Below are 23,547 nucleotides of genomic sequence, written 5' to 3'. Positions count from 1 at the left end.
ATTAGACCCAAACACAGCGCACAATTATCGTGGCGCTCCAAAGTCAAATTCCACATTACGGTATTCACACTTAGAATGTATGTCTTCATTGATTGAAGATATACTTTACTTCGTGTGTTGCACATCTAAGTCATCAATATGCATAAGTGTTAGGATGTGTGCCTGATCACAGGACATTTGAGGATTCCAAGATATTTAGCTCACACCGTAACTTGCAAAATCTCTTCTCATCCAAGGGCTTGGTGAAGATATCTGCCAATTGCTCTTCAGTGTTGACGTGTATGATATCAATATCTTCCTTCACAACATGATCTCTAAGAAAGTGATGACGAATTTCAATGTGCTTTGTCTTCGAGTGCTGAACTGGGTTGTTGGCAATCTTGATGGCGCTTTCGTTGTCGCAGTAGAGTGGCACTTGCTTCGGATGAATGCCATAGTCTTTGAGTGTTTGCTTCATCCATAGAAGCTGAGCGCAGCAAGATCCAGCAGCAATGTATTCAGATTCAGCAGTGGAGAGAGATACACAGTTCTGCTTCTTTGAAGACCAACATACAAGTGATCGTCCCAGAAAATGACATGTGCCTGATATAGACTTGCGATCCACCTTGTCACCAGCATAATCAGCATCCGAGAATCCAACCAGATCAAACTCTGAGCCCTTTGGATACCATAATCCTAGTGTTGGGGTGTAAGCCAAATATCGAAGAATTCGCTTCATAGCTAAGTGATGTGATTCCTTTGGTGCCGCTTGGAATCGAGCACACATGCAAACACTAAGCATAATATCTGGCCTAGATGCACATAGATAAAGTAAAGAACCAATCATGGAGCGGTATACCTTTTGATCGAACTCTTTACCATTGTCGTCGGGACCCAGATGATGTTTGGCTGGCATTGGCGTCGTGAAGCCTTTGTAGTCTTGCATCCCAAATTTCTTCAGGCAATCTTTGAGGTACTTCTCTTGAGATATAAAGATGTCGTTGCGTTGCTGACGTATTTGAAGACCAAGGAAGAACTTCAGCTCACCCATCATGGACATCTGATATTGCTCTTGCATCATATATCCAAACTCTTCACTGTATTTCTGATTGGTGCAGCCGAAGATAATGTCATCCACATATATTTGGCACACAAACAGTTCACCATCATATGTCTTCGTGAAGAGAGTGGGGTCGAGGGAACCAGATTTGAAGCCTTTGCTCTTCAGGAAGTCTTTGAGTGTGTCATACCAAGCCCGAGGGGCTTGTTTGAGGCCATACAGTGCCTTGTTGAGCTTGTACACCATGTCAGGATGTTTTGGATCTTCAAAGCCAGGCGGTTGTGCAACATACACTTCTTCTTCAATCTTGCCATTGAGAAAAGCGCTCTTCACATCCATTTGATATAGAAGTATGTTATGATGATTTGCATAGGCCAGCAGTATGCGTATGGCTTCAAGTCTAGCCACAGGAGCAAATGTTTCATCGAAGTCAATCCCTTCAACTTGAGTGTATCCTTGAGCAACGAGACGAGCTTTGTTTATGAAAACTTGACCATGCTCATCTTGCTTGTTGCGATATATCCATTTGGTTCCTATTATATTGTGCTTGCGAGGATCAGGACGCTTAACCAGCTCCCATACATTATTCAACTCAAACTGTTGAAGCTCTTCTTGCATAGCTTGAATCCATTCAGGTTCCATGAAGGCTTCTTCAACTTTCTTGGGTTCAGATATTGAGACGAATGCAAAGTGCCCACAGAAATTTTCTAGCTGTGTTGCCCTTGAACGAGTAAGTGGACCTGGTGCATTGATGCTATCAATTATTCTCTCAATCTGTACTTCATTTGCAACACGAGGATGTACAGGACGAGGATTTTGCTCTTGCTGATCATTGTCATTGTTAGAAGGATTGTCTTCGGGCTGAGCATTGTCTTCAGGTTGATCAGGTGCAGAGATGATAAGTTCCTCTTCAGGCCGAGCTTCAGAAGGTATGATTTCTCCAGTTCCCATAAGTTTGATTGATTCACTGGATGGAACTTCATCTAGCACATTTGGCAGGTGCTCTCTTTTTGAGCCATTAGTCTCATCGAACCGCACATCCACTGTTTCAACCACTTTATAGTGAAAAAAGTTGAAGACTCTGTAGGAGTGCGAATCCTTTCCATATCCAAGCATAAAGCCTTCATGTGCTTTCGGTGCAAATTTTGAAGTGTGATGTGGATCCTTGATCCAGCACCTGGCACCAAATACTTTGAAGTAACTGACATTTGGCTTCTTGCCAGTAAGGAGCTCATAGGATGTCTTGTTCAGAAGCTTGTGAAGATAAACACGGTTGATGATATGGCATGCAGTATCAATGACTTCAGGCCAGAATTTTCTTGGAGTCTTGTATTCATCAAGCATCGTCCGAGCCATCTCAATAAGTGTTCTGTTCTTGCGTTCAATGATGCCATTCTGCTGTGGCGTGTACGGAGCTGAGAATTCATGTGTGATGCCCAAAGTATCAAGATATGTATCCAGGCCAGTGTTCTTGAATTCAGTGCCATTGTTACTTCTGATGTGCTTTATCTTGACGCCGTAGTTGTTCATTGCTCGATTGGCGAAGCGTCTGAAGACATCCTGCACTTCAGTCCTGTAGAGGATTATATGCACCTAGGTATATCTTGAATAATCATCAACAATGACAAAGCCATAGAGACAAGCAGTAGTAGTAAGAGTTGAGTAATGAGTGGGACCAAAAAGGTCCATGTGGAGCAGTTCGAAGGGTTGAGTCATTGTCATGATTGTCTTTGAGGGATGCTTGGCCCTTGTCATCTTTCCAGCTTCACAGGCACCACATAAGTGATCCTTCTTGAACTTGACGCCTTCGACGCCTATGACATGCTTCTTCCTTGCAAGGGTGTGGAGGTTCCTCATGCCAGCATGCCCTAGCCTCCGATGCCAGAGCCAGCATTCAGAAGCTTTTGCTAGAAGACATATGCCAAGTTGTGGTCCTGCTGAGAAATCTACCACGTACAAATCATCTTTCCGATACCCTTCAAACACTAGAGACTTGTCAGATTCCATTAGAACAAGGCAACGATATTTCCCAAATATCACAATCATGTTTAAATCGCAAAGCATTGAGACAGACATTAAGTTGAAACCAATGGATTCAACAAGCATGACTTTATCCATGTGTTGATCCTTTGAGATTGCAACTCTACCTAGACCCAATACCTTGCTTTTACCAGTGTCAGCAAATGTGATGTGACTTTTGTCAGATGGACGTAAGGTTGAGTCCATGAGAAGGCTTCGTTTGCCAGTCATGTGATTGGTACACCCACTATCAGTAATCCATTTTGAAGCTGCTGGTGTCGTACCCTACAGTGCAGTTAGGGGGATAGGCTTCACGAAGATAATTGTGAAGCAAAAACATTTGACGAACCAGTGGATTATTAAAGCTTAGATCGAGATTAGGACGGATAGGGCAAGTAGCAAGCGACTCGGGAACAAAATACATAATAAGACCATTTGGGCATTTGATCTTGCGCCCTACAAGATGTGCAAGGTCCCCAGCAATAGCGTCAGATGATTTTTGTTTTCGTCTAGAGACCTTTCCCTGCAAAAGAGAGTTAAGCTTTCTTAGCCACCCACATATTCAAGGTCCCCAGCGCAGCATCTGAGAACTTTGGCTTTGGAGCCCTAGCAAAAAGTCTTGCAGGTAGACAATAGTACTCATAAGAATAAGCAGAATAGTTCTTGGTCTTATGAACATGGTGGTTTGATGAACCGCGCTCATATTCATAGGCCTGAGTATGGCTTCCCTGCAAAACATTTGCACTAGTGTGACTCAGGTGAGTCCTCTGTCTGTATGAAGCCTTTGGGCCGTATGAAGCCTGTGGTCTGGGATTTGTCCTCTTCACTTGTGGTGACATGACGACATTCACAGGAAGATTCTCCAAACACCTTTTCGGCACCCAGACCATCTTCATAGGCGGCCCATTCCTGCAGTTAGTACCAATATACTTGGCAAACACTTCACCATTCGGATTCTTAAACAGTTTATAGTTTGCATCAAAGGATTCATCAATAACAATGGGATTAAAACAAGTGAAGCCAGATAGAGTGGATGGATCCACTAAAGGTCCCTTTGTAGCAACCCATGTGGTTTTGGGGTACTGCTCAGGTTTCCAGTAAGTGCCATCAGCATTCATTTTCCTTTCGAACCCAACACCCTCTTTCCTAGGGTTTCGGTTCAGGATCTGCCTTTTGAGGACATCACATAGTGTCTGATGCCCTTTGAGACTTTTGTACATCCCTGTTTCAAGCAGTGTCTTCAACCTAGCATTCTCATCAGCAATAGCAGTGGTATCCTCAGCAGAGGGGTTAGTTACCACATCAACAGTTGAAGATATTGCAATAGTAGTAGCAGTAGAACATTTAGCAACAGAAGTAGCATTATCACGTAAATGCATTTAAGACATGGTGGTTCAAATCCTTCCGGAGCTGAACTGATCTGTTCGGCGTGAAGTGACTCGTTTTCCTTTTGAAGATCTTCATGAGCCGCTCTCAATTTCTCAAGATCTTGCTTCCTTTGAAGATAATCATAGGAAAGCCTTTCATGAGTTGTTGAGAGCGTTTCATGACGACTTTCAAGTTCCTCATACTTAATGTGAAGATTTTTTATGTCTTCAATTAAGGACTGAGATCGAGTCATTTCAGCGTCTAACAGATCATCGCTTTTGTCTAATAGTTTTTGAATGTGTTCCATAGCTTTCTGTTGTTCAGTTGCAATTTTAGCAAGTGTTTTGTAGCTGGGTTTGGAACCACAATCAGAGTCATCGTCACTAGATGTTTAATAGTGAGTAGTGCGTGTGTTTACCTTGGCACCGCGTGCCATGAAGCAGTAGGAAGGAGCGGAGTAGTCCTTCTCATTTGCATCGGTGTCGGTGATGAAGTCATTGTCTTCTGTATTGAAGATGGACTTGGCAATGTATGCTATAGCCAGACTTGCAATGCCAGAATCGGACTCCTCCTCAGACTCCACCTCTGCCTCCTCAGAAGCAGACTCCTCCTTAGAATCCATTTCCTTGCCAACAAACGCACGTGCCTTGCCAGATGAGCTCTTCTTGTGTGATGAAGACTTTGAGGAAGACTTGGAAGAAGACTTTGAGTATTTCTTCTTCTTCTTGTCGTCAGAGTCATACTCCTTGCTCTTCTTCTTGTTGTTGTTCTCATTGTCCCACTACGGACACTCAGAGATGTAGTGGCCAGGTTTCTTGCACTTGTGGCATGTTCTCTTCTTGTAGTCATGAGCAGAAGCTTCATCATTCCTTGAGCTTGATCGTGAAGACTTTCTGAAGCCTTTCTTCTTGGTGAATTTTTGGAACTTCTTCACAAGCATAGCAAGCTCCTTTCCAATGTCTTCAGGATCATCAGAACTGCTGTCAGATTCTTCTTCAGATGAGGAGACAGCTTTTGCCTTCAAGGCACGAGTTCGCCCATAGTTGGGATCGTAGATGTCTCTTTTCTCAAAAAGCTGAAACTTGTGTGTGTTGAGCCTCTCAAGTATGTCAGGCGGATCGAGTGTCATGAAATCAGGACGTTCTTGAATCATCAGGGCTAGGGTGTCAAACGAACTGTCAAGTGATCTCAGGAGAGTCTTGACGACTTCATGCTTGGTGATATCAGTAGCGCCGAGGGCTTGAAGCTCATTTGTGATGTTAGTGAGTCGATCAAACGTGAGCTGGACATTCTCATTGTCATTTCTCTTGAAGCGGTTGAAGAGGTTGCGAAGGACACTGATTCTTTGATCTCTCTGGGTTGAGACGCCTTCGTTGACCTTGGAGAGCCAGTCCCAGACTAGCTTAGATGTTTCCAAAGCACTCACGCGGCCATACTGTCCTTTGTTCAGATGACCACATATGATATTCTTGGCAGTAGAGTCCAGTTGAACGAACTTCTTGACATCAGCAGCAGTGACACCTTCTCCAGCCTTGGGAACGCCGTTCTTGACGACATATCATAGGTCGACATCAATGGCTTCAAGATGCATGCGCATCTTATTCTTCCAGTAGGGATATTCAGTTCCATCGAAGACGGGGCACGCAGCGGAGACTTTAATTATCCCTGCAGTCGACATAGCTAAAACTCCAGGTGGTTAAACCGAATCAGACAGAACAAGGGAGTACCTTGCTCTGATACCAATTGGAAGTGCTAGTGATCGACTAGAGGGGGGGGGTGAATAGGCGATTTTTATGGAAGTTTTCAAAACATGGAAGTTTCAAAGACAAACGATAGAAATAAACCTATTACCATGCAGCGGAAGGTAGACTACACTAGGCAAACCATAGTCAAGTATTCAATGTAGTGAAAGCGCAATGACTAATAGCAGCTAGGTAGTAAGGATCAAGTAGGAAGATATTGTGAAGCCAATCAGAACAAGTAATTACTCAGTGAAGCCAAATGGTGATGCAATTGTACAATGACTTCACAAGGACCAACAGTAAGTAAAGGGAAGTGAAGGATGAAACCAGTGACTCGTTGAAGACAATGATTTGTTGGACTAGTTCCAGTTGTTGTGACAACTGTACGTCTAGTTAGGGAGGCTGAGATTCAACTCAAAAGACCTCGTCTTCACCTTATTCCCCTTGAGCTAAGGACACCCAGTCCTCGCCCAATCACTCTGGTAAGTCTTCAAGGTAGACTTCCAAACCTTCACAGACTTCGTTCACCGGCGATCCACAATGAATCTTGGATGCTCAGAACGCGACGCCTAACCGGCTGGAGGATTCACAGTCCTCAAGTGTAATAAGTCTTCAGATCACACAGACAGGAAGACTTAAGTGATGCCTAACACTCTTTGGCTCTGGGTGGTTAGGGATTTATCCCCGCAAGGAATTCTCTCTCAAAGGCTTCGAGGTGGGTTGCTCTCAAACGACAAAAGTCGTGCTTTAACTCTAAGGAGCCAACCGTTTATGGTTGTAGGGGGTGGGCTATTTATAGCCACTAGGCAACCCAACCTGATTTTCCCTAAATGACCCTAGGTCACTAAGGAACTGACACGTGTTCCAACGGTCAGATTTCAAACACACATGGCAACTTTACTTGGGCTACAAGCAAAGCTAACTTATCCAACTCTGGACAAGATTTGCTCTCATAGTCTTCACTCGAAGACATAGGATTTTGGTTAAGCATCACTTCAGTCATTCTGAATGGTTCTCTTGGACCCCACTTAACAGTACGGTGGTTCCTATGACTCAATCAAAGAAGAAAAAGAATGACGAAAGAACTAAGTCTTCGCGCTCCATAGTCTTCATGCGATGTCTTCTCTTGTCATAGTCTTCAATGTGAATGTCTTCACATACCACCTTTGTCTTCAATGTCTTCTTACATTTTTAGGGGTCATCTCTGGTAGGAAAACCGAATCAATGAGGGACTTCTACCTGTGTTATCCTGCAATTCTCACAAACACATTAGTCCCTCAACTAGGTTTGTCGTCAATACTCCAAAACCAACTAGGGGTGGCACTAGATGCACTTACAGTAACCCCCAACATCAAAACTACCATCATTAATAATCCTTCCTTGATGGATTGCATTGATGAATATGAGGGATCTAATGTGGAGGAAAATGAGTTTGAGTCCTTTATGGGTAAACTCGAGGGTAAATCCAAGAAGCATTTCGTTGCTCTCTTGGAACAACTTGGTGAAGCCAATAATATGATCGAGGCTCAAGAAGATACTATCTCCAAGATGGAGGGGCATAGTCGTGACTATGCCGATGAGATTTCGGATCTTTCCAATGCTCTTGAGGAAGAGTGTGGTCTTCGTTTGGCTCTTGAGAAGTCACACAACGTTGATCACGCTAAGTTAAAGAAAGATTTTGATCATGCTCTTGTTGTTTCTCGAGTGCTAAACTCCGAGAAGGCCAAGCTTTGGGTTGATCTTGCTAGACTCAAAGAGGAGTTTGACTTGACAAGGCTCACAAGGTCTTGAAGGGTGCTCATGCTAGCCTCAAAGTGTCTCATGATCAACTTCAAGTAAAGCTAACCAAGGAGAAAGCCACTTTTCCTTGTATGATGTTAATTGATAATGCAAATGCTACTGACCCATGTTGTGAGCATGTGAATCTTGTTGAGGAGAACGCTAAGTTGAAGGTGCAACTTGAGAAAGGCCTTGTGTCTTGCATACAAGGCGAGAAGAACCTCAACGACCTTTTGAGCAACCAAAAGGAAGTTGTGGCCAAAGAAGGGATTGGGTACGTGCCCAAGTCCAAGACCAAGAAGAAGAATGACAAGTGTCGGTGTCAAAACCAGCGGATCTCGGGTAGTGGGTCCCGAACTGTGCGTCTAGGACGGATGGTAACAGGAGGCAGGGAACACGATGTTTTACCCAGGTTCGGGCCCTCTTGATGGAGGTAAAACCCTATGTCCTGCTTGCTTAATATTGATGATATGGGTAGTACAAGAGTAGATCTACCACGAGATCAAGGAGGCTAAACCCTAGAAGCTAGCCTACGGTATGATTGTTGTATATGTGTATGTTGTATATCATCTATCGACTAGCCTGGCCCTGGTTTATATAATGCACCAGAGGCCTAGGTTAACAAGAGTCCTAGCCGAATACGCTGGTGGGGAGAAGTCCTTGTCTTGATCGCCAAGTCTTTGTGGAATCTTCCTTGTATGCGGCAGCTCTCCGAACTGGCCCATGAGTATACGGCCATGGGGGGCCTCGGCCCAATCTAATAGATCGGGAGACGACTTGGTGAGTACCCCCTAGTCCAGGACACCGTCAGTAGCCCCCTGAACCGGTCTTCAAGTTAGGGACGCTCCTCGATTCTTCCGAACTGTTCTTCATCTTCGGTCGTCGGTCTTGAAAACTGGTTCAACAAATCTTCTTTATCTTCAATCTTGAGGATCGCCAAAATGCATTCGACGAGTTTACACGTCGGGTATCCGAGGAGCCCCTTTAAGTTTCCGGACTTTATCAATGCCTTGTTTATTTTTATGCCACACCTCGGGTTTGAAGTTGTTCCCGGGAGGCAGGGTCCTCTTGCGTCCGAGATCCAACACCGGACTGCATTCGAGGTATCTTTTGCAGCCGAGCACCAACGCCGGACCGCTTCCCAGCTCTAGCGCTGGAATGTATCCGAGCTCCAACGCCGGACTATGTATCCGAGCTCCAACGCCGGACTGTATATCTGAGCTCCAACGCCGAAATATATCCGAGCTCCAACGCCGGACTGTGTCCAGGCTCCAATGCCGGACTATATCCGAGGTGTCATATCACCTCGGTTCAAAAAAGTTGAAGGAGTTTAGCTGAGCTTAATGCCGGAAATGCCCTCTATGGAGCCAGCCACTAGCGCCCGAGCTTTATGCCGGACTGCTTCCGAGGTGGTGCACCACCCCGACTATGGGCCGATTTTTTGTCAGTATTTTTTATTGGTGCAATTTATTCTCTGCCGAGATATATAGCCAGTAGCCCTCAAGGTGTATATCGGTCTAAAACCCGAGATGCACATGAAGGATGACATAAGACCGCTGATCCCAGTAGCCGCTGAGACTCTGGTTGATTTGCAAAATCGGCCTGAGGATCAAAGTCCTAGCTCGGCAGAATACTTCGGGACACAAAAGCGGCGTGCTCAGTCCTCAAGACTCAGGTTGGGTGCGGCCGACCAACCTGAGGATCAAAATCTCCTCAGAAACTATATTGCACATAAAATTTTCTGCATTGGACAAGCAATGCAGTAGCCCCCGAGACACTGGTCGGGTGGCAACACCAGATCAGGGGATCGATGTGCCCCTTTAATATTTGTAAATAATAAGCCCGAAGCCCAGTAGCCCCCGAGCCTTAATGCGGGCACGGGTGGCCGAATTAAGGATCAATATCCATAGTAAAATCACAAATTATGTGTAATAACTCTATGTATCCAAGTACTTTACGTCATTAATGCTCAGATCCGCATTGTACAAAACTTTGTTGACCGGCCATCGGCTTCCACCTCCTTGGCCAGTAGCCGAGGAGTGTTTGTCCTACTTTATAAAGCCTTTATGAGGGCAAAGATTTACGACAAACAAGGCAATCTGGCCACACGGTTTTATAAACAAAGGTACGCAGAGAGATATGTTATATTACTGTTTAACAGAAGAAATGTATTCCAAAGAAAATAGTCCCGCTATCGGTTCCTTTCTTTGGGTTGTCATGCTAAGCATGATCATGAAACCTCAGCTCGAATGTAAGAGCAAAATATCGAGGATTTAGTTTGGGAGGCCAGTTAATAGCCCCCGGTAGTGTTCGGCGATGGTCGAGGTCAAGCCGTAAACACTTCGGCCAATGTTATGAATGGCCCGTCATAGTCATCGGATCGCTGACCAGTTTACACTTATTGTGACAGTCAGTTTTCGGCTTTCTCCACTAAGGTGCTTAACCATGTGAGCTGGAAGCACAATCGCAGTGGTTCTCCCTTTGCACGCCTAGCCAAACAAAACGGAACGTAGGAAGCAAGTGCAGGAGCCGGGCAACCCAACTATTGACCGTAGACACAATTCGAAACCGGTGCATATATAGCAATATGTGAGAATGTTTTTGCCGAATCCCTAAAGGTGTCCGGCGTTGCACTGCGAGACTAATGCTGGAAAAGAACAAATAGTTTAAAAGTGCCAAAAAGCTTGGAAAACCAAGAAACGTCAGTAAAAACATGACGTCCGAACAAGATCAAGTGTTCGGTGCCAATCCGAAAATTGGTCTTAGAAAAAAGAAGTGCTTTTGCCGTTCTTTAACATGACACATCCTATCTCAAGACTTCGAGCGGGTCAGCCTACGGCTTCAACCTCCTATCTCGAGGGCGGAGTACTTCTCATTAGGCCAGTTTAGCAAACTAAACTCTAGCGGCTTTGAGAGAGAAATTAGGCTCCCCGGCTTGTGACCGCACACTCGCGTCGAAAAAAGGAGTGATAAATAATAATAATAATAATAATAATAATAGAACTTTGCAACGACTGAGAAGAAGAACACTTATTATAAAACGGCTCAAATAAACTTAAGAGCCCCCAAGTGACTTGGGTAGATGCATGATTGCATGTACCGAAGTACTTTAAACGCGTCTTAACCGACCGTCGGCTTCTCCCTCTTCGGTTAAGGACCGAAAAATGTTATGTACTCCATCGGTCGAGAATATCGATGGTGTTTCCAATAACCAGGCAATCATGCCATAAGGCTGTAACAGACAAAGCGCGCTCAGGGAACTTATGCTATATTACTGCGAAGAGTAAGAAGCATCTTCGAAGAAAATAGTACCCCCACCGATACCTTTCTTCGGTGCTCATTGTTATTATGAGACTTGTGCAATAGATTTTTTTGTACTCATGAGTTCCATTGTGTGTCGACCATCATTGAATAACTATAAGAGTGCTAGCTTTCGGCTTCACCCAGTCTGAGGTCCGGCTCGGGTGACCTGATCGTGACAATCGCAGAGGTGCTCCCTTTACTCCCTAGCCGAACAATCGGGAACGTAGGGGTAAACACAGGAGCGAGGCAACCCAGCTTGCAAATCGCTTAAGTCAATATGGTGCATATTGTGGCGTAATACACGAACAAGGAACGAAGCCGTACAAGTATAATCATATGCAACACGAAAAGCTTCATAAAGGAAGCCCCCAAGTAAACGGGGTATTTGAATTTATGCGTCACAAACAAATTTGGACAAGGAAATTTTTTAGAAGCAACTTTTTTCCAAAAAAGTATAATGCTTGGTCGAACCGAACGCTTTGAGCATGAAAGCGACTTAGCTGGTTAATGTGTTCGGTATTGATGACGCGGTCCGAGCTTGATGCGGGGCAAGGTTCCATCCCTCAAGCCGGTCCCGAGGTGGCGGAGCGGAGAGCTTGACACGCCGAAGTGGTGACATAGCACGATCAATGCAGACCGGCAGAGTGACGCCGAAGTCCCCGGATCATTTTCCTGTGCACAAAAAATAGTGCAAATCGGAGATAATAGTAATAATGATAATTAAAAAAATCGTTGGATAATAAATAATTTATGCAAAGTGAGTAATAAAATAAATATGGCCTGGCGCCGAAGTCAATGTCGATGCAGGGCGTCGGCGTGATGCGGTAAAGGCGTGGCAAAGCCTGAATTCGCAGGTCGGTCCGAGCTCCGAGTGCGGCGTTCGCCGGACTATGTACGAAAACTGACCGAACCACCATGCGACTGTCGTTTAATGCGGCCACCATTTGATAGACCTGTGTACATATGACGGACAAACCAGAGTAATAATTCCTCGGGAAAAATGAACCCAAACAAGAAAAAAAATAATGGGATTAATAGCACCTGGTTTATTTGTTGTAGCAATCCGAAGGAAGGTGATTCCTAAAATTGGGACCCGCTCCACACACCCATTGCCTGATGGGCGATAAAACGACGGCATGGCAATGCTGGTAAAGGTTGACTCGCCGAGGCAAAGCCCTCGGCCCAGCTAACGTGACGGAGCTGGTCGGCTAGTGACGCCGAAGTGTCCGGAGTAGGTTGATGAAGAGATGACGAAGCCCCCGGTCCAGCCGAGATGTCGAAGCCTCGATGTCAGCCGATGAGTTGAAGTAGGTCGGCGTGGTGGATACCAGCTTGAAGAAGCAATAGTGCGGCCCTATCGATGCAGGTCGTGACGTGGTCGATGTCGGCTTGATGAAGCGACCGTGCGGCGATGCCGGTATGCCCGCTCCATGTAATCCGTGGGGCGGCAATGTTGGTGATGATTTATCCTTCGCGATGACGGGCTCTTATTCGGCTTGCCGAGATGATGATCCGAAGAAGTTGAGCTCGGCTCAACAAAGTGACGCCGTGTCTAGCGCAGGTCGGCAGCCGTGGAGTAATATTGCCGGACTAGTTTGACACCAGCATGATGTTGAAGATCATGTTCAAAAGATCTTACAGTTAGTGGGATGTGTTCGGGAACAAAACACAATACCCCATAAAAAACTTCCTTCAAAAGGGATGTCCGAAATCCTGTTCATAAAAAAGATGAACTCGGGTCGGATTCGTTTTCGCGCAGAAAACAGATCCGAAAAGTGACGCACTGATCGGTAGTTTCCCGGAGTTTGGACGGTCGGATCGAGCCGAAAGTTTGAGAGGTGGTAGATATAGGAATTTCGCAGCCGATCAACGGTTGGATCTTCCAAAGGACGTCCGAGCTAGAAGCTGGACACCACGCCCTAAACTCATCCAAATTCCCGTCCAGATTTGACAGGGCTCCGGTATATCGTGGATTTCCCGAGATTCCTCCATCGGAACTCGATGAAATTTTCCAGGTTAGTTGTAGACTCAATTCCGCACAATTCCACCAAAGCGATCGTCAAAGCGATAATCGAGGAGGTGGTGGTGGCAGATACGAGTTTGCTGTCCAGAAAAACAGCACGGTCGCTTGAGGGCAATGTTGACGTTGAGCCCCCGAGCTCCATAGATGATTCCTCCGTGATCTTGATAGAGATCGAAGTTGATGTTTGATAAAGGCCCTCGTCCTGACATGGTGATCCGAACACGGAGCGCAATTCTTGGTCGAACCAAGGTGACCAGTCGAGCTGGTGACGAAGATGCCGAAGTCGCAGTTGATCTGCAGGCAAGCCATCGATCCTTCTGTCGATCACACAGCGGAACTCTCAATGAAAGCACCAATGTCGGTGTCAAAACCGGCGGATCTCGAGTAGTGGGTCCCGAACTGTGCGTCTAGGCCGGATGGTAACAGGAGGCAGGGAACACGATGTTTTACCCAGGTTCGAGCCCTCTTGATGGAGGTAAAACCCTACGTCTTGCTTGATTAATATTGATGATATGGGTAGTACAAGAGTAGATCTACCACGAGATCAAGGAGGCTAAACCCTAGAAGCTAGCCTACGGTATGATTTTTGTATATGTGTATGTTGTATCTCATCTATCGACTAGCCTGGCCCTGGTTTATATAATGCACCAGAGGCCTAGGTTAACAAGAGTCCTAGCCGAATACGCTGGTGGGGAGAAGTCCTTGTCTTGATCGCCAAGTCTTTGTGGAATCTTCCTTGTATGCGGCAGCTGTCCGAACTGGCCCATGAGTATACGGCCATGGGGGGCCTCGGCCCAATCTAATAGATCGGGAGACGACTTGGTGAGTACCCCCTAGTCCAGGACACCGTCAACAAGGGCAAACGACCTCCTCCTCTCAAGCAAACCTTTGTGAAGGAGGGAGTGGGTGCTACTAAGGAGAAGGAGAAGAACACCGTGAGGGGTAGTGATGCCAAGAAGGGCAACGCTTCCCTTCCCAACAAAGCCGGCGACTTTAACACTTCTTATGTGTTATGCCGTGCTAGTGATGGGCATGTTTATGCCAAATTTGTTGTTTCTCCTTATGAGTACATTGAATGGTCTATTTGGGTTCCTAAGACCCTTGTTACTAACATCAAAGGACCCATTACAAAATGGGTACCTAAAACCAAGCATTGATCTCTTGTAGGTGTTTGCTTCCGGTGGGGGGACATTGTTGCTCGATAGTGGAGCTACTAATCATATGACCGGAAGCAAGGACTTGGTGGTGAACGTGCAAAAGATTCCATCCATGCCCACCAATGTCGAGTTGGGTGACGCCTCGTCCTCTAAAGTATTGGGACTCGGCAAGGTTGTCATTTCTCATGATCTTACGATCGAGAAGGTCATGCTTGTTGAGTCCCTTGCATACAATTTACTTTCCGTTCGTCAACTAGCACTCATGGGTTTTGCCACCTTCTTTGATGTTGATACCGTGGCCCTCTTGCGGAGCAAGACTCTTGTAACATCCCAAATTTTCAATTTGGAATGTTATACAATAGATCATCATTGCATATCATATTTGTTTGCATTTTGGTTGATCCTAGAAATTTCACGCAACTCAAGGACCCTCGGAGAGAGTTGGGGATTTCGTTATTTTCATATTGAGTTTTCTCAAATTTTGAGAATAGGATCATTTGATTTTATTTTTATCTTCAGTTATTTCTATTACAAAAAGAAAATATGAGAGAGGGAATAAAATGACTTTCCCAAAATAAAGAAATATTGAGGATGTAATAATAAAATCAAATAAGATTTTATTTTGGTTTTATTTGCTATTTTATTTGAATTTAGGAAAAATTGCACGTTTTCAAAAATTGCATTTAGGGCCAAGAAAATGTTCATCCTGTTCTAAATATTTTTATTTAGACGGTGAAAATTTATTTTGGCATTTTTATTTTTTATTTTTTATTCTATATTTTTTTAGTCGCAGCGATATTGTTTAAAAAAACCCGCGCGCCCGACTGGGCCGATGGCCCAGCCGAGCCATCCCGGCCGCCGCCGCCTCCCGCGAGCCGGATCGGGACCGGAGTCCCGATCTCCGCCGCCGCCGAGTCCGGCGAGGACACGCCTCCCGAGGCCACCCCCTTCCCCAAGTTGCCCCCCCCCTTTATAACCCGCTGGAGCCCCCCTGGAGCCCCACACCGCCGCCGCCTCCCCACGCCGCCCGCGCCGCCGCAGCCGCCGCCGCCCGGAGCCACGCCAGAGCTTCACCAGAGCCCGAGCAGAGGTAGCCGCCGCCGCCGGTTTTCTGAGAAAAACCGTTTCATTTTTTTAAGAAAACCCTATTTTTCATTTTTTTTAAATAGATTGATTTTTCTCCGTTTTATTTATTTAGCGAGCATTCGCTCGTTCGTTCGTTTAATCAAAGCGTTCATCATTTAGAATCAGATAACGAACGTTCGTTCGTTAATCTGTTCGTCATTTTTCTTTTTCTTGGATTAAATCTGTGATTTTTCTGATCGCGATTTCTGATTCGATTTTCGTTTTAGTTTATCTTTTTGCTCGTTTATCGGAATCAGGCGATTCAAGCGCCTGGAGTTTCGTCTCGAAACCCTCTTTCCGTTTAACCAACTCAAACAAGTTTTTGCCTCAGTAAAATTTGACCTAGATTCAAATTAGTAAATGGAGTTGTTTCTTTTGCCGTTTGTCTTTCGTTGCTTCGTTGGATTTGATTATTTTTGCCAACCGGAGTTCTTAAGTTGAACTTTCTGGTTAGATCTCTTATTTGCGTTTTACCTGTGCATTAGTTGAGTACTTATTTTATGCTTGTTTGTTTGCGATAGAGTACCCGGAGTGCGCCGCTTGCTACTTTGAATCGCTAGGTTTCACGGATCATTAGCAAGGCAAGTAACACTTTGATCATACTTCTTATTACCCAGTTTTTATTGCATTAGATCAACCCTCACACATTGCATGATTAGGATCTAATTAAAATGTGGGTTTGGGAAGTAGATGAAGTAGTACCTATTACCTGTTATTATCAAACCTTTGGGAGTTACTTCTACGTTTGCTTTTATGCCATGCTATGCTAGTAGACGTGGATTGGGTGAGTGAAACCCATGACAGATGTGAGATTGATAATTTAATGGTTTATTTAAGGTGGCAACTTAAATACACATCTGGGTGGATTGAGGCACCTGGGTATTCTAGCGATTGCCTGTTTTTCTTTTGGACCGCCACCCAGGCTCAAAGGGATCATGAGATTATTCATACTAGAAACTTCCGTGTGCAGCCACAAGCTACTATGGGCTCTAGCATAGTTGACTAAGTCGTGTGAACTCTTACAGTGGTAGACTAGCAGATGTAGGGGATGTAGGTTGGTAAGGTTTACCCATTCGTCAGGTGCTAGCGCTTCTGAAAGACTATGTCTCGGTCATCCGTTTCTCAAACACCATGTAGTGCGAGAATCCTAACGGAGGAGATCGAGTCTTGTGGGGAAAAGTGCGCAAACCTCTGCAGAGTGTATAAACTAATCATGGTTAGCTGTGTCCCCGGTTATGGACATCTTGAGTATCTAGTACTTGGATTATCATGTGAATCTCATCATGTTACTCTAAATTAATTTTATTGGGTTTTAATGATGATGCTTAATTGGGATTGAGAATGTTGTCAACCATTCTCAATGTTTAACAACTACCATGATAGTTAAATAAAATTTATTCCTTTGCAGTAGGGAAAAATTGGCTTTACGCAAAATTGTAACCATGGAGCTTTCCACCAGCCAAATATGCATATAGAATAGTCTTATTCTTTTATTGCTCTCTATGTGTTACATTGCCAGCATATTCCATGTGCTAACCCGTTTCGGGCTGTAACATTCATGTTGCAGACTTTTCAGACGACGAGTAAGGTGCCTTTTAGGTCGTGGTTCTATACTCAGTGATGTCGTTGGAGTTGATGGACTCATTTATCTTCCAAGCCTTCCGCTGTTATCGTTTCTAGATGGCCTTAAGCCATATTTATTGTAATAAGTTCTCTTTTGAGACTCTCGATGTAATAAGTGTGTGATTGCCACTCTGTTAAATCCTTCAAGTACTGTGTGGTGTCAGCATTACTGATCTAGGGATGACACCTGAGCACAGAGATTGGACCGTTTGAGGTCTGGTCGCTACAATATGGTATCAGAGCACACGCTGACTGTAGGACACGACCACTAAGCCAAAGCCCTAGATCACTACTCTCTTCTTATTCTGACTCCTCATCTTTTCTACTCTTTTTGGATGGCGGATTCAAGGAACAAGTTCACGCAACCGGATGAAGATACACCCTTTGGACGTCACTTGAAGGAAGTCACTAGATATCTGAACATAGGAGTACCAAGCTTCACCTGAACCTACAACGCCACATTACCTGAAGAGGAGCGCTGGATGATTCAAGTTCAAGTTCCAGGAAGGACGTTCATGGCAGTCACTGAACCCATAGAGTTTTCCTTTGATGCACCAACATGGAGCCTAGGAAAGAGCATGGCATCTCACATCGCCATGGGACGCATTGGAGAAGTTTATCGCAATGATCTCAAGGATACTATCTACCAAATTTGTGGGCGCCGAGATGAGCACGGGGAGATGATCAGCACCAAGAAGGATAGATCAGTTGCAGCTTTTATCCAGGAGTTAAACCAGCACATTCAACGTCAAGAGAACCAGATGTGCGCCGACATGATAGATCTGAAGAAGGCAAGGACAAGAATCAAGGAACTGGAGGAAGAACTCAAGGCTGCACGTAAAGATTATGAAGAGGAAATCGAAGTATTAGTGGAGAAAAATGACGATCTGATCAAGAAGATTGGAATATTTATGGGAGGCCCTACACCAGTAGAGGAAAACGAAGAACCCAAGGAGATTCACCCTGAAGACTACATCATCATCGACGACACCGACTCGGATCCAGATGATAGAGATGATGACTATGTAGATGAAGCCGGAGCAGATATTATGGAGTCTGCAACTGAAGAATATTTCTAGTAGACCACCCCATCAGTAGTAGTAGTCCACCATGTAAATATAATAGTCCGAGCACTTTTGCGATAGTTAGATCGATTGTATGCCCTTGTTTGATTGAATGAAGTGAATTATTGTTTGCTTTTGCCTCATGTGCATATGGGTTGTGTTTTCTCTTTAGACCCCTCTCTATTCTTAAATCTCATCTTTTAAAAACCCTCAGATGCCTCCCGAGACGTGACCCTGGATTTACCTTCCCACCGGAGCTCACCCAGTTGATCTAGCAGCAGAACACGTTGATGCAGTTGCTAGTCCAGAACCAGAATCAGGGGAAAAACAACAACAACCCGCCACCACCACCACCACCTGTTGATCACTTAGCCCGTTTTCTTAGGCTGAATCCTCCGGTGTTTTCTAGTAGCACCGAGCCGATAGTGGCAGATGATTGGCTCCGCAAGACAGCAAGGGAGTTGACCACGGCAGGATGCACCAATGCGGAAAAGGTGAAATTTGCCGCACATCAGCTTGAAGGACCCGCAGCATCATGGTGGGAGAATTTCACGGCCACTTTCCCTGTCGACATTGTCACATGGGACCAGTTCCAGCGGGCTTTCTGTACTGCCCATGTTTCAACAAGAGCTATGGCCGTGAAGAACCGAGAGTTTCGCAACTTGCGCCAAGGAGGACGGACAGTTGGCCAGTATGTGGAGGACTTTAGTAAGCTAGCACATTATGCCCCAAATGACGTTGCTACGGATGCAGCTAAGCAGGAGAAGTTTCTGGAAGGACTGAATGATGACTTGAGCATGCAGTTGATGGTAGCAACCTTCAACAACTACCAGGAGTTGGTAGACCGTGCTCTCATGATTGAAGGGAAGCAGCAGCAAATTGAGAACCGCAAGAGGAAGTATGGACAAGGGAAGTACAATTCAGGAGCTCAGCAGAAGCCACATTTTACCCCTAGACCGGGAGGACATTTTCAGCATACCCATGGAGGATTTAGCTCGCACAATCATAATGGCACCAAGACTGGTAATGGGAATGGAGGAAGCAACAGCCAGAACCATACAAACCCATCAACCCCAGCCAAGAGAGACCTGAGCCAAGTCACTTGCTTTAAGTGCCAGAAGACCGGACATTATGCAAATGAATGTCCTGAATCCTAGAATGGAAATGGCAATGGAAGCTCTGGGAAGAAGCCGAACCCTTTCAACAGGGGACAGGTGAACCACGTAAATGTGGAGGAGGTTGAAGCCCAGCCCGATGCAATAATAGGTATGTTTTTGGTTAAGTCATTTACTGCACTCGTTCTGTTGATACTGGTGCATCGCATTCATACATATCAAGGGAATTTGTGGATAAGTATAAACTGCCAACCCAACCCTTAGGTCACCCATGTTAGTAACCTCGCCTGGAGCAGAATATGTGGCTAGTCTATGCTGTGATCGGTTACCATTAAGGATTGCTAACTACGTATTTCCCTCAAACCTAATAGTATTGGAATCCCAAGGATTGGATGTGATATTAGGCATGGATTGGTTATCGAAGTATGAAGGGAACATTGAATGTGCCAGTAAGTCAATTTTGCTTACCACCCCAGAAGGGAGAATGATCAAGTACGTATCCCGGCATGTGCCGAAGAGGACTCAAGTAAATTGCTTAACAGGAGTTGTGCAAGAGGAAGTACCAGTAGTAAAGGATTTCCCTGATGTATTTCCAAAGGAGTTGCCAGGCATGCCACCGGATAGAGATATTGAGTTTTTGATTGAGCTTTTGCCAGGCACAGGGCCAATATCTAAGAGACCATATAGTATGCGCGCAAAGGATTTGGTGGAGATTAAGAAGAAGATTAAGGAGTTATTGGATAAAGGATATATCCGCCCAAGTTCTTCACCTTGGGGATCGCCAGTACTTCTAGTGGAGAAGAAGGATGGATCGTTAAGGATGGTTGTCGGTGTCAAAACCGGCGGATCTCGGGTAGGGGGTCCCAAACTGTGTGTCAAGGCCGGATGGTAACAGGAGACAAGGGACACGATGTTTTTTACCCAGGTGGCCCTCTCGATGGAGGTAATACCCTACTCCTACTTGATTAATATTGATGATATGGGTAGTACAAGAGTAGATCTACCACGAGATCAAGGAGTCTAAACCCTAGAAGCTAGCCTATGGTATGATTGTTGTGTATGGAGTTGATTGCCTACGGACTACAACCCTCCGGTTTATATAGACACCGGATAGGTTTAGGGTTACATAGAGTCGGTTACAATGGTAGGAGATCTTGAATATCCGCATCGCCAAGCTTGCCTTCCACGCCAAGGAAAGTCCCATCCGGACACGGGACGAAGTCTTCAATCTTGTATCTTCATAGTCCAGGAGTCCGGCTGAAGGTAGGCTACCCGAACACCCCCTAATCCAGGACTCCCTCAGTACCCCCTGAACCAGGCTTCAATGACGATGAGTCCGGCGCGCAAATTGTCTTCGGCATTGCAAGGCGGGTTCCTCCTCCAAGTCCTTCATAGAAGATTGTAAACACCAAGAGTAGTGTCCGGCTCTGCAAAATAAGCTTCCACATATCGCCATAGAGAGAATAATATTAACACAAATCAAATCTGCTGACGTATTCCGCAGTGCGTCATCACACTACGGCCAAGTCCTTTACTCGAATCGTTTTCACTTTTCCACCTCAGCATGTTTTGCAAGGCGGTTTCCTTGGCACGTCTTGTCAAAGAAGAGATTGTGTACCTCCCTTTTACGGGATTCTCATCAATACGGATGTGGGTAATCCAACCGCGCCACTTATCACGGCGCTTGGGAGGCAAGCGAGTTTTACTAGGCAGGTGGGGACGCACAACCACATCCGCCCATATAAGGGGACAAGGATCCACCCTTTTTACCTACGCCTTCTTCCTCCTTTGCCTACCCATCTCCTGCGCAATCGAGCTCCAGCGCCCAAGCCCGCACTTCCCACCTTGACCTTCTCCAGCGATGTCCGGAGCGGGAGGCAAGTGGAAGGTCTCCTCCGTCACGGAGGGCGGCGTCAAAAAGCTTAGGAAAGCCGGATACTTGTCCAAGGACATCGCGCACCGGCTTCCCGAGAAGGGGCAGCTCCTCCCCACCCCAAGGCCCCACGAGAGGGTAGTATTCCTTCCCCACTTCCTCCGCGGACTGGGTTTTCCACTTCACCCATTCGTCCGGGGGCTCATGTTCTACTACGGCCTGGATTTCCATGATCTGGCCCCGAACTTCATCCTCAACATCTCGGTGTTTATCATCGTGTGCGAGGCTTTCCTCCGCATCCACCCCCATTTCGGCCTCTGGCTCAAGACCTTCAACGTCAAGCCCAAGGTGGTGCGCGGCAGCCAGGCGGAGTGCGGAGGCGCCATGGCGGGCAAGATTGCCAACGTCCTGTGGTCCGAGGGCTCCTTCGTAGAGACCCTAAAGGGGTGGCAAGCCGGGTGGTTTTACATCACCGAGCCACGCGATCCGAAATGGATCGCAGCCCCCGAGTTCCGATCCGGACCCCCCACGCAGCTCATGTCCTGGAAAGAGACGAGCCTATCATGGGGTAACGAGGAAAAGGTGACCGGACTAAAGACATGCATCCAGTCCCTGGTAAACAAGCCAATCAGGCTTGTAAATGTAGTCCAGGTCATGCTCGTTCGCCGAATCCTCCCGTGTCAACAACGGGACTTTACTCTGTGGGAGTTCGACCCGGCACAACACCAAACCCTTAACAGGCTCTTCGGCACGATGTATGAAGACGTCTGGAAGGCGCTAATCAAAGGTGCCGAGGCTCCCGCATCCGCTTCCGAGGACCGCGGATACAGCTAGCAGCGTCACGCTAGCGAGGTAAGCTATTTTCACCTTTTACAGGGTGTTCAGCTTTTTTCATAGTTTAACTCTATGCGGGATCTAAACTCCCTTACCTTTGACAGGCTTGGCGGGCGATATCCGGACCGATTAATTGTCCAGCTCCGCTGCCTGAAGACCCTGCCCCAGCTCTACTAGTGAAGCTGCTGGCTCTGGCGCCTTATGTGGTGCCGGAAAAGAAGGCCAAGAAGAAGAAGACCACGGGGACTCGAAAGAGTGCCCGTAACATGGTGGTGTCGGACTCGTCGTCCGACGAGTCTGAGATGCCCTCTTCCCGTGAAAACGAGGAGCAGGAAGAAGAAAACTCTCCCCCCCCCAGCGGGGGGAGGAGAGAAGAGGAAGGCCGCCCCAACGGGGGAGGCCGAGGGGTCTAGGAAAAGGAAGACCCCTCCGCCGGACTACGCCCCCAATGCCGAAGAGGGCAAAGAGGAGTGGCCAAACAGGGCCAAGCATCCGGCAAAATCGTAAGTTCGGATATCAGAATAACTCATGATGTTCCTTTGTTGCATAGCTTTCCCTAATGTCGAATGTAATTATGCAGTCCGCCCCGGGCCGAATTCGATGAATTGTCAGGCGGTTCCCTGGACTCATCGGACGTGAACTCGGTTCCGCCCGCTGTCTCCCCCCGCACTGCAGACGACGCCGAAGTGGCGTCGCAACGAGCTCCGGGGCAGGAGGAGGTGGTCCTGGAGGAGCCGCAAGGCGACCTCCCGGACCCCAGGAGTAAAGGGGACAAGACCCCCAGGGCTCCAAGTCCGGCTTTGTGCCGGACACCGCGCCGGAATCTTCAACAGTTCCGGACCGCGGTAGGCAAACTCCTTCCAAGAGGAGCAAGCCTTCTGAGCTGGCGGCCTCCGTCCAACCGGAGGTGCCAGACAATCTGCTTGAGGTGCCTGACGGCGCCTCCATCGACGAGGAGCACCGTACTATTATGAGTACGGTGATCCAGAAGGTTCAGTCCGCCAAGAGCGGACTGACTGAAGCTTGCGCTAGCCTTCTAACAGGCTTCGAGGTAAGTAAAAATATATAAAAATAGTACCACATAGACAGTAGCCCCTGATGCTCTGTTTGGCGTTCGGAAAGAAAAGCCGAATAGAGGATCTAGTAAATTTCGCAGGAGTCTAACAATAAAGAGTCAATATGCGTGTGCAGGCTTCGCTGCTATCCACCGCCGCACTGACTGCGGAGGTGGGTGTCCTGAAACAAAAGAGCTTGGCCTTGCCAAGCGGCAGCTCGAGGAAAAAGAAGGTAGGAAATACCTTACAGAAAAAGTGCCTATAGAGAGGCGTGATTGCAAAAAATAACAGGATTGCACTGCTTATTATAGGGGCCACGGCTGAGGTGGCGACCCTCAAGCAGGCGCTGTCCGAGGCCGAAAAGAAAACGGCCACGGAGCGCACCGAGCGAGAGAAACTTGGGGCTCAGGTCGGCGAGGTGCAGCAAG

This window comes from Triticum dicoccoides, chromosome 4A (genome assembly GCF_002162155.2).
Source record: "Triticum dicoccoides isolate Atlit2015 ecotype Zavitan chromosome 4A, WEW_v2.0, whole genome shotgun sequence".
In the NCBI taxonomy this organism is placed as follows: Eukaryota; Viridiplantae; Streptophyta; class Magnoliopsida; order Poales; family Poaceae; genus Triticum; species Triticum dicoccoides.
The sequence above is the reverse complement of the archived record's forward strand: the minus strand, read 5'-3'. Positions refer to the sequence as shown.